Genomic DNA, 12,844 nt, shown 5'->3' with positions numbered 1-12,844 from the left:
TCTAGCCATGACCCATTACTACTGCAGGCTTAAATCTTAGCTTATATAATGTTGATGTTTGATTTTGCTGAATTACTTTTTACCACTTAAAAGTAGTTTTTAAAAATTCAATCCCACATAAACTTGACTCATCCAGCTTTAACAAACTTTGTAGAGCATAGTAGAGGAGTATTAGACCCAAAATACTCTCAGAGGATATTTAGATTGCAAAATGTCTATTCACACTTATTGAAATTTTTCTCTTGTCTGGATCACTATTGGATTAACTATGAATAAAAGCAAAACACCGTGGGGTATCTGGGTTGCTCAGTCGGTTGAGTGTCTGACGATTTCAGCTCAGGTCATGATTTCAGGGTCATGTGATCCAGCACGTGTCAGGCTCTGCACTCAGTGGGGAGTCTACTTGAGATTCTCTCTCCCTCTCCCTCCCGCCCCCACACTTGCTCATGTGCTTTCTCTAAAATAAATAAATAAATCTTTTATAAAAACTAAAAAATAAAAGCACACACCTCAAAGGAACCAAGTATCTGAAGATATTTTGCTTATATTGCATGAAGTAAATAAGAACAGAGATGGAGTTTAGTTAAAAAGAAGTGAAAATGTTGGGGAAGAAAAAAAAATCTAAAATTTTCCAAATTAACAATTCATGATGAACAAACTGCATGCCAATATCTTTTCATACATTGTATATCTTATTCTTCACAATATCTATAGAAGATATGGTTGTTCACACATTTATTTAACAAATATTGGTGGAGCACTTATTTTATTCCAAGCACTAGTCTAGGTGCTGTAGACATATCAGTAAGCAAGGGTGACATGGTCCCTGTTTTCATGGGGCTTACATTTGAGAAGGAGCAACATACCATATACAGATAAGTACAGGGTGATATGATTAGAAGTGTCACTTGAATTAGACTGGTATTTTTGGTTGGATGGACAGACCAAGGATCCTGGCCGCAGCACACATTGAAGATATGAAGAGAAGGTGCTGGAGGAGGGAATAGGAATCTCAAAGGTCCTAAGTCAGGAAAGAACTTTGTATGTTTAAGGAATAGAAAAAAACACAGTGTGGTTAGAGCGAAATCAATGAGAGAGAATGTCAGGGGAAAAAGTAATCCAGAGGGTGCTTTTAATACATAAATCAGAGCCCATCACCCTTGTTCAAAATCCTCCGAGAGCTTCTCATTACACATAGAATAAAATCCCCAAACCTGTCAGGGGCCTCCAAGTTTCTACACAGATATGACTTCTGCCATCTATCCAACCACTTGTCCTCTGGTTTGCTTCCCACCAGCAACACTTGCTCAGTAGCCAGTATGCTAAGCATCCCCAACCTCAGGATGCTTTTATTTGTTGTTTCCACTGTTCGGAATTCTTGTTCTGTAGATATGTGCATCACTTCTCCATTTTTTTAAACTCATTTTGTTTTCATTCTCTGTTCAAATGTTACAATTTTAGAGAAGCCTTCTCTGAATATCAATGTAAAATTTCATCTCCTCCTATCCCTTTCTTTTTCTTTACCTTGTGTTCTTCTAGTTGCTATGGCTGCATAAAAAATTACATCAAAACTTAGCTCCTTAAAACAAAAATCACTTATTATCTCTCATCATTTCTGTGGGTCAGGAATTTGAGAGTGGTTCAGCTGGGCATTTCTGGCTTGGAGTCTTTTATGAGGTTGCAGTCAGACAGTGGGCTGTGACAGGTGTCATCTCTCAGCCTTCATTCACATATCTGGCACCTGGTCTGGGAAGATTCAAAGAGCCGGGGACTAGAACAGCTAGGGCTCCTCAATCACCTTTCTCTTTCTCTATAGGGTTTCTCCAGCATGGCGGCTTCATGGTAGTAAGAATTCTTACATGTGGCTCAAGGATCCAAAGGCAAATGTCTTAAGAGAGAAAGAGCCAGGCAGAAGCCATATCACCATTTATGATCTAGTCTTGGAAAGTCAGGCAATGTTGAGGCAATTGCAAAAGTTTACCCAGCTTCAAGGGAGAAGGGGAGATGTAGGCATTGCCTCTTGAAAGAGAAATGCTGATCTAACATTATAAGAACATGTGGGATGCTATATATATATCTCAATAATATATATATTCTCCAATGTTTGGGAAATAAAATTTGTCACATTGCTTGATTCTTTCTCCAAAGCAGTTTTTACTCTAATTATTGCCTGTCTCCCTCACTAAAATATAAGCCCTATAAAGGTAGGACTCTGTCTGCTTTGCTGCTGGTCAATCTTCTCTACTATCTAAATAAATGATTAGCATAGAGTAAGCACTCAACGATTTATGTTCTTAAATGAATAAACATTTCCTGAATCAATGATCTATAAAGTGATGGAAGTATTATGAAAACCAGCACTTTAGAGATGGAAGAAAATTTTATAGTATTCTATAAATGGTCCCAGAAATGTAATAGGGTAACAGAACAAACTAAAATTGTCTTAAAAGTGAGTTGTTTTTCACAATGTGTGCCTCAATAGAAAAAGAAAAAAAAATGCTTCTGCTATAATATTTTGGAAAAACTATGACTCTGTTTATGATATTATATTTACTAAGTTCTCAATGGTATAAATTGCAACAGATGAGGAGTGGCAAGTTTAGGTTGTAATCTGCTCTCGTGTACAGATTATAACTTTGCAAATAGCATATCACTCTTCTAGTCACAGCTACACAAATGCAGTCATTTAGCTCATAATAATATTAATGAAGATGAGCTGTATGGTACAGGGACCTTCACTCCCTGTTTTGACAGCTTACTTTACCATTTTCAATGGGCCTAAATTTCTGCTTCTTTTAGGTTGGATTCTGGACATACAGAAGGAAACTATTGCTTGGATCTTTACTGTAGCCAAGAAATATTCATTTGAAACTCATTCTCCATAACATTAAGTGTTGTGGTTTGTGACACATACATGGGAATGAGCCTTAAAGTTGTCCTCTTAATAACAAGCCTCAAGGACATAAGAATCATTGCATCAAGAGACAAAATGGGTGATTTTTCATGTGAATTGAAAACAACCTAAATGCTCACAAAGAACTGTTGAGAAATTAATTACATACCACCAGCTGATGTACAAGCATTTAAAAAGATGCTGCAAAAGAGAAGGCAAAAAATAATTTTTCATAGCTAATAGGAATACCTAACTAAAACTCCAAGATAATTAACTAAAAAATTAGAATATAAAATTCAACAAGTTATCTGGATAGAACATATTATAAAAATACCAATAGTTTTCATATAAACAGCTATGATTAGAAGACCCAATGGTAAAACAAGGAAGCGTAATACCAACAAAATATAAAACACTTAGGATTGGTGACAAGATATGAAGGAAGCACTAAATTGAGAGGCAATGCAGTAAAGAATTTAAGGAGTGTGGCCCCAACTGGCTGCCGCGACATCTCAGCAGACCTGCAGAATGGGTCTGCAATTTTTTTTTTTAAAGATTTTATTTATTTATTTGAGAGAGAGAATGAGAGAGAGAGAGCACATGAGAGGGTGGAGGGTCAGAGGGAGAAGCAGGCTTCCCGCTGAGCAGGGAGCCCGATGCGGGACTCGATCCCGGGACTCCAGGATCATGACCTGAGCCGAAGGCAGTCGCTTAACCAATTGAGCCACCCAGGCGCCCAAGGGTCTGCAAATTTTAAATAACAAAGTTGTCACTGGTGACACAAGTACAGAAAACTGTGGCTTCTGTTTTCACCACTAGAACTTACCAGAGGATCATCAGTTCTTCATCTGTCGCAGGAGGAAAATGTGTCACCCAAGAACATAGCCAAAGATGTGAAGGTGGTTTTTCAGTCACTTCTGTGGGATCCTCCACGGCACAGGATTTTAAGTCCCAGCATGAACAGCAAACTTGAGGCTTGTTTTGCTCTGGGTGACACCGTTGGCTTAGAAAACTCTCCCCAAATCTGGATCCAGGAAGACAATCAACAGTTCACCAAGGAACTGGACGCCAAAACGACCAATGGAATTCTCCAGAAACAAGCAGTGGCTCATGCCAACCCCCCCTCTGGGGGACCTGAAACCAGCCTTTGAAGAGAGGTGTTGCAGCGAGCCTGGCTTGGCTTTCCTGGTTGGCCTGGATTCCTCAAGCTCTCCCGAGACTCTGGGAAGTCTTGAAAACCAAAGGGCATCTCTAGGACGAATGTCTGGTTCATGTTCCTCAGATATTCCTTAAATAAAGGTGTTACATTCACCTCTGAAATCCTAGAAGACCCTTCAGGGATGGCGTCCCAAGACGGGGAGGATCCTCAGAGGCCACAGTAGGAAAAGGGCCCCTCCCAGACTTCTGGCTGGCCTTGACCTGCCCCGTACGCCTGGGCACCCCCTGCTCCCTTCCCCAGTCGCCCCTTTCAGGTCCTGAGAACACTGCCCCGGACAGCCCTTGAAGCCTGGAAGGGCCATGTCCCCAAGTCCTCAGAAGTAGAGGCCAATGGCCAAATAAGGCTAGAATTTAACTTCTCCGACGATGCCACCAGCAAAAGGCCACCCCTACCAAGAAAGCTGGGAGAGAGAACCGGCCTCGAACCTTCCTTGCAGAGACCAGGGGCGAGACAGGAAAATGCCCCGAGGAGGCGCACCAGGGTCCTGTTCCCTCTCCCCGGGGGGTCCTACAACCTGGGCGACCCAAAGTTTCACCCATTTGTAGGTGGCGGAGAGGCTCGGCCCCCAGAACGCCCCTGGAGCCGGCGGGCGGCCGGTGGCCAAGCTGCTGAGCACCTGGCCTGCTTCGGCGGAGGATGCCCCTCGGAGCCAGGCCGCTTTCAGACTCAGTGACCGACGCACCTGTGGTGCAGGCCGGGGCGCAGGCGCCGGCCGCGGAGGGACCCGCGAGCTCTTCTGACGCGTGGGTGCCCACCAGCAGTCCAACAGCGAGCCCACGGCCTCGCCTGCTGACCCAGTGCCTCTGACTCTGTTGCGGGGGCCAGAGTCCGCCTTGGACCCCAATGAAGAGCACAGACCCTGCTACTGCTTAAGCACCACAGCAGCGCTGATCATCTGAAGCAGTCTGGAACGTCCTCGTTTAAGGAGATGGCCTTGAGGAAATAGTCCTTATAGCTCAAGTTCTACCCACTCCTGAAAAACAAGCCTCAGAGACCAGTGCCCCTGGCGGCTGAAACCAGCGGTGCACCCAATACAGACGTATCTTCCTCAGGGAGCCTACGGGCGGCCAAGCTGGTAGAACTTGATTCCTTCCGAGCTCCGGGTGTTCCAGCGCCAGGTCAGTCCGTGTGTCCTCAGGCCAGCAGGTCCGTGGTGCCCGTGGTGCCCATCATGGACGTGCTGCAGCACAACCAGAAGGACCCGGACGCAGCCGCGGAAGGATACAAAAGGAGAGGCTGTTGGTGAAGAACAGCTGTGCGGGGCTCTACGCAAAGCACCTGGAGATGGGGAAGATCATGGATGGGTTTGAGGGGACGGTGTACCAGGGGATGGTGGAGGCTCGGAAACAGAACTTGCCAAAGCCCAAATCCAGAAGGTTCTGAAAGGAAAAGGCCAGCTTACTGCACACCTGAACTACATGGAAAACTATTTTTCTGGCCTCTTCAAGTGGTTTGAGAAACAGAAGGTGATTGAAGGCTATTGCACGAATGAAGACTCGCTGAAGTATGTTGAGGATAACACAGGTAAGAACTGAAAAGGAAGGCCAGAGATACCAAGCACTGAAGACCCACGCAGAAGAGGAACTCAAGCTGCTAAACGAGATCACCCAGGTCTGGAGCAAGGCCCAAGCGGAGGCCTTGGCCATCTACGTGAGCTTGAGGAAGGAGCAGATGTGCATCTAGTTGCTGGAGAAGGCCATTGAGCAGAAGACTAAAGTAAATGATGAACTCATCAGAATCCGTGACCTTATTTCCAAGATAGAAAAGGTCTGACATGGAAATACCTGATCCATGTCTGTCTCCCTTGTCTGTCTTTCAAAAGATCTCATGTTCTTTCTTGACTCTTAATCTTGTTTTTATACTGGATTGCTTTAACAAGAAGCCTAAATAGTTTCCCTTTAGTCAATGACGAGGAGGAAGAGGAGGGGGAGGAGGGGGGAATAATGATTCAAGAGTTGAGGCTTTGGAATTACACAAATCTAGGTTTAAATCCTGACTCTGTCATGTATGAGCTGGTAGGCTTAACCTCTTAATTACCTTATCTATAAAATGGTTGCAAGAATTGAAATATTGATGTGAGATTGACAATTTATGCCTGGAAAAAGCACTTGAAAATGATATCTATTAAATATAATTTAAAATGCATCAAAATATTATTAGTAAAACTGTGGGACTTACATAATAGACAGATGGAGCAATAAGATAGCACAGATGCTTCAGGGACAAATACTAGTATATAAAAATATACTGTTTGATAAAGGCCACAATACAAATCAATGAGGGCAGAAGAAAAGTTTCAATAAATGGTTCTAAGTTGTGGGTGAAATCTTTGGAAAGAATAGCTAGATGTGTACTTTTCACATAAATAAATTCCATAAAAGCTAGAGCACTACATAAACAAAATGAAACTATATCAATTAGAATAAAATCAAAGTGAGTAAGAATTGGATATTGACATAGGGAATAAACTTCAAAGGCAAAAGAGCAGTAGCAGAACCACAGAGAAGAGATGGACGGATTTGACTACATAGAAAATTAGGTCTGGGGGTGCCTGGGTAGCTCAGTCAGTGGAGCATCCAACTCTTGATCTCAGGGTGGTGAGTTCAAGCCCCATGATGGGTGTAGAGATTACTTAAAAATTTTTTTAAAAAAATCTTTAAAAAAGGTCCAAATGACACCAAAAATGTAATTAAATATTTGTATCGTTTATGATAGGACAAATGTTAGTATAAATATCTAAAGAACATTTACAAATCAATAATAAAAATTGTAAAGCCTATTAGAGAAAAGTGAACAAAAGGTGGAGCAAGTTATTTAAGTGGTAAAAAGACCCCCCAAAAATTAATACAAGAAATCCCAACAACAAACTTAAATTCACTTTTTTTTTTGCTTATCATATTGGTAAATAATTTTAAAGAGAAACATATAATATACATTATTAGTTAGTGTCCCCTGAGATTGGAACATTCATGTATTGCAGAAAGAGAATAAATCAGAGTAAATGTTAAGGAAATTATACTAGATTTATAATCCTTGACACAATATTTCTCCTATACAATTTTGTTCATAAGACCTAGAGATACAATCACTAATGTGCAAAAATATATTTATTAGAGGATTATTCATCATAAGGCAAAATTGGAAAAAAAAATTAGGGATGGATAAATAATGGTAAAATCAAATGATAGTATACTATGCAGTAGTTAGATGAACAGTTTTGAAGAAAAGTTAAGGGAATGGGAAGATATTCATTGTAAAATTTGAAAAGGAAAAGGAGTATGCAATTTTATAAACCTCTATATCATAATCTAATTTTTAGTGGTTGCTTTCTCTCAGGGGTTATGGGTAACTTTCATTTTTTACCTTGCATTTTTCAGTATTATTTCAAATTCTCTATAATAATTACATGTATTTTAATATTCAGGAAATGTGCAAAATGCTGGTCCTCATATCGTATTAAGTAAGCAAAACATTAAAATGCATATGCAGATGGCTTCAACTATATAAGTAAAAGTATTTATTTTTAAATCATTTTAAAATTTTAAAAAAACCTGCAAGGAGGAGTTTTATGTCTATTTGGGAAGCAGTGGACAACCTGAGAAAGTTCATGGGCAGGGCACCATGTGATCAGAGCAGCAGTTAAGATGAATCACCTGGGAGGGTGCTAACAGCTGGTGGGGAAAGTGACTAAGATCAGGCTGTGGTAGACACAAGGACAAGAAGGGGTTGATTTTGAGTTATTACCAGGAGCAGAACTGAAAGTACTTGGAGACTGGGAGTGGGACATGAAAGACAAATAGGAGCCAAGAACTTAAAAAATTTCCTGAATTTAAAAAATCCATACAATTATTGTAAAAAATTTGAAATAATAAAGGAAAATACAAGATAAAGCAAAATTAAAGGTGCTGGTTTACAGAAACATGGAAATTTGGAGGAAAAGCTGGTTTGAAAGAGATAAGTTAATTTTTAAACCTGTGTCAAGTTTGTGGCTAGTAAGAAGATATTAAAGATATATTTAAATATTTCTCTTAGTTTTTATTATGCAATATATAAACAATAAAAAAATCAAACAGGAGAGAAAGGTACACATTAATATCAAATCTCCTACTGAATTTCCTACAACTACTGGAAGTCCTATTCTTTGCTAGTAACCATTTTCAATTATTTTCATTTTTATTTCCTCTGGTGATCAATTCCATATCTGCTCAAACCTCGATATCTTAATCTATCAACATCAAACATTACTTGATCAATGTCTCCATACTCTGAAAGATGAGGAACTTATTCTCTGTTCCTAACTTTTTTAAGTTAAATTACTATTTTGGGATCCTTTTGGTAACAATTGTAACAAATTACAGTCTTGTAAGAAATTTATACTTAAACTTTTATATCTTGACCAATCAACTTCAAACAGTTTCATTGAATTCCCCACAATATAAATGGAGAATATCAGTGATTATAAACTTCCTTCCACCTCTCATCCCGCTGTTTTTCTCCCAATATGTGGCAGCTATATAATCACTTTTATTAAAGATCAGAATGTTTGTATTTTTTTCTGTAACTATAATAACTCATATTTTGTCTAGTGGTCGAATTCTAAAAACTGAAAACTGATACACAACATTTGATAATATAATTATGTAAATACTATTGATGTAGAACATACGGCATATTTGGGGACCTGCTTGAGAAAGAAATACAATTCTTTTTTTCTTTGCTTTTTAAACAACTTTATAGAGGTATAATTTATACACCATACAATTCATCCCTTTTAAGTATACAATTCCAAGATTTTTAGCAAACTTACCAAGTGGTACAATCTTCACCATAATCTAGCTGTAGAACATTTCATCACTCCAATAAAATACATCATGTCCATTTAGTCAATTCCCTTTCCTACCCCCCAACCCTGGGTAGCCACTAATCTACTTTCTGACTCTACAAATTAGCCTTTTCTGGTTTCTTCCACTTAGAAAAACCATTTTAAGATTTATATATCTTGTAGCATTTGTCAGTATTTCATTCCTCCATAGGGTTCCACTGTTTTGATTTACATCTTGTTAGTCATTCACCAGTTGATGGGCATTTGAGTTGTTTCCACTTTTTGGCTATTATGAGTAATTCTGCTATGGACATTTGTGTGCAGGTATTTGTGTGGACTTAAGTTTTTTATTTCTCTTGAGTAGATACCTAGGAAATTTAATTCTATATTTTCCTAACTAGTCTATTCAAAGAAAAATGTCCCAATTATCAAGAACATCTGGAGTTTATTTTTCTTATATTCATCCATTACTTTAAACCATTCCATATTTTAGTTTGGTTTACAATCTAACCATGGCTTTTATGTTCATATTTTTCCCTCTAGAGATTTAAAACAATTTTTAAATTAAAATATTTCATAAATATTAAAAAGTATAAAGATATTACCTGTCAAACTATATATTTACACCCTGTTTAAGAAATAAACACTTCTAGGGGCACTTGGGTGGCTCAGTCAGTTAAGGGTCTGCCTTCCACTTGGGTCATGATCTCAGGGTCCTGGGATTGAGCCCCCGAATCGGGCTCCCTGCTCAGCGGGGAGTCTGCTTCTCCCTCTTCCTCTGCCCCTTCCTGCCCCCACTCGAGCTCTCTCTCTCAAATAAGTAAATAAATAAATCTTTAAAAAAAAAGAAATAAAACACTTCTAAAACAGCTGAAGAAGCTTATGGATTTCACTTCAAAGCATCCTCCTTTCTCTTTCCAGAGATTACGATTATCTAGAGTTTAGTGTTTCTCATTCTTATGCATTTCTTTAAACATTTACTATGTATGTATTTCCTAATTAGCAAAAAAAACCAAAAATTATACTATCTAAATTCTTACTGGACTTGGTTTTTGTACTCAACATTATTTTCATGAGATTTATCCTTGTGTATAGTTTTTTACTCCAAGATACACATTTTCACAACCATATATTCCATTTTGTGAATATACCAACATTTATACATTTTTCCAGTTAACAGGAAGTTAACTGGTTAAAAAAAATTTTTTTTTGGTGCTATAAACATTCTTGCGTACGTCTCCTGCAATGGATTGATGTTTGAGTCCCCCAAACTTCATATGTTGAAACCTAATCCCCAATGTAATGGTATTAGGAAGTGGGGCATTTAAGAGGATGTTTAGGTCATAATGGTGGAGCCCTCATGAATGGGATTAGTGCTTTTATAAAAGAGACTCCAGAGAGTTCCCATGCCCTTTCTGCTATGTGAGGACACAGCTGAAGATGCTGTCAACAAACCAGGAAGCAGGCTCTCAGCAGACACTGAATGTTCAAGCACCTTGATCTTGGACTCCCCAGCTTCCAAAATAGTGAAATTAATTTCTGTTGTTTATAAGCCATCCAATCTCTGGTATTTTGTTATAGTAGCCTGAAAGGGCTAAAATGTCTCCTTTATACACATAGGAAAGTATTTTAGAGTACATACATCTTCAACTTTTCTAGATATTGGCAAATTGCTTTCCAAAATGATTTTGTTAATAGGAAATGAAGTTCCTATTGCTCCACATCCTTCCGGTATCTGGTATTGCCCAGTATTTTTTGCCCCAAATTATTAAGTGTGCAAAGGTATATCTAAGTAGCCACCTCTATTTCACTGAATACAGTAATTTTTATCACCTTCTGTTATGCTTACTGTCCGTTTATGTTTCTGCTTCAGTGACTTTCTTGCTGCTATTTTTATCTATTTTTATACTAATTTGCTTGTGTTTATCTTATGGATTTCCAGAAATTATTTATGTATTTTCAGTATAAAACTTTTGTTGGTTATATTATATGCATCACAAATAATTTCTAAATCTTCTTTTGGAAATTTTAGTACTCTCTCTGGAGTAAATGACAGCTAAGTTTACTGTCCAGTTTAATAAAGATAATCATGTTTCCTTCCAGAGAAAAGGTTTGACATGCTTCCTGCCCATTGTAAAAGATCCAGACTCTCTAAGCTCAAAGTTCTTCTCTGACAATGCAAGTCACTGTGTGTGCAGGTATCATCTGGCTGTCTTCATGTCACCTTGTGGGAATCAGAGCTCAGAGAACCTGTACCAAAATGCCAAAACTGTGGCTACTGCTTTTGATGTGAAGAGTAAATACAATTCTTTGCTCCTGACCCAAGGATAGATCGGTAGGCTGATCTGATAGCTTGCATGAATGGTAAAATCTCAGGATCTTCACAGTTCTTGACATCTGTTTCTATCTATTAATAAAATAAGGCATATCGGGCACCTGGGTGGCTCAGTCGTTAAGCGTCTGCCTTTGGCTCAGGTTATGATCCCAGGGTCCTGGGATTGAGGCCAGCATCAGGCTCCCTGCTCAGCGGGAAGCCTGCTTCTCCCTCTCCCACTCCCCCTGCTTGTGTTCCTGCTCTCGCTATTCTCTCTCTCTGTCAAATAAATAAATAAAATCTTAAAAAAAAAATAAAATAAAATAAGGCATATCAATTTTAATGATCTTTTCAAAGAGCCGACTTTTTATTTTGTTGATTATGTTTTTCAGAGTTTTATTTCATTGATTTCTGCTCTGATATTTATTTATTTATTTTTACCTATTTTGCTTAATCTCTTAAGATTCTTAGCATGGGGGCACCTGGGTGGCTCAAGTGGTTAAGCATCTGACTCTTGTTTATGGCTCAAGTCATGATCTCAGGGTCATGGGATTGAGTCTGCTTGTCCTTCTCCCTCTGCTCCTCCCCCCATTCTCTGTCTCTCTCTCTCATTCATAAATAAATAAATAAACAAATAAATAAATAAAATCTTTAAAAAAAACATTCTTAGCGTGGATCCTGAGGTCATTGATATGAGATCTTTTTTCAATTCTAATATAGCTATATAGTACTTTAAATTTCTCCCTAGTTCCTGCTTCAGCTATATCTCACAGATTTTGATATGTTGTGTATTTCATCTTTATTCAGTTCAAAATATTTTCTAATTTCCTTTTCAATTTCTTATTGGGCCCATGGGGTTACTTAAAAGTGTATCATTTAGTTTCCAAGTATTGGGAATTTTCCAGAGATACTTCTGTTCCTGATTGCTAATTTAATTCCACTCGGGTGAGAGAATATACTTTGTATTATTTGACTCCTTTTAAATTTATTGAGACTTGTTTTATCACCCAGAATGTGATTTCTTTTGGTAAATATTCAATGTGTGCACTTTAAAATAATGTATATTTTGCTGTTGTTGAGTGGAGTGTACTATAAATGTCAACTCGTTCAAGTCTACTGATAGTGTTGTTTGGATCTCTTATATACTTACTGGGTTTCTCTCTACTTGTTTTATCAATTTTTAAAGTGAGGAGTATAAAATATCTGACTATATGACTATAATTATGAATGTGTCTTCTTCTCCTTAGAGTTGTGTTATTTTTGCTTTCATGTATTTTGAATCTCTGTTATTATGTGCATCTTCATTTTGACACCTTCACTTTTTAGAAGCCCATCTGTGCATTCAAAAGTACATTTATTATAATTTTTTCAATATTTGAAATGTTTTTTGGCCTAGAAATTTTTGGAATATCTAGTCTGCTATACTATTAAAACTTCACATATTTTCTGGGTTTTTTCTTATCAATTAAGAAATAATGTGCTCTCCGAAATAAGTCAATCAGAGAAAGACATGTATCATATGACCTCACTGATATGAGGAATTCTTAATCTCAGGAAACAAACTGAGGGTTGCTGGAATGGGGGGTGGGGTGGGAG

The 12,844-nt window shown here is 38.3% G+C and overlaps 1 pseudogene; it reads left to right on the top strand.

Moving 5' to 3' along the window:
* Nucleotides 1-3,634: 3,634 nt before the first annotated feature.
* Nucleotides 3,635-5,885, top strand: LOC102733609 (transforming acidic coiled-coil-containing protein 3 pseudogene; annotated as a pseudogene).
* Nucleotides 5,886-12,844: the final 6,959 nt, after the last annotated feature.

Source organism: Leptonychotes weddellii, unplaced genomic scaffold, assembly GCF_054177405.1.
Source record: "Leptonychotes weddellii isolate Sample4059 unplaced genomic scaffold, ASM5417740v2 HiC_scaffold_1524, whole genome shotgun sequence".
Taxonomy (NCBI): domain Eukaryota; kingdom Metazoa; phylum Chordata; class Mammalia; order Carnivora; family Phocidae; genus Leptonychotes; species Leptonychotes weddellii.
The sequence above is the reverse complement of the archived record's forward strand: the minus strand, read 5'-3'. Positions and strand labels throughout refer to the sequence as shown.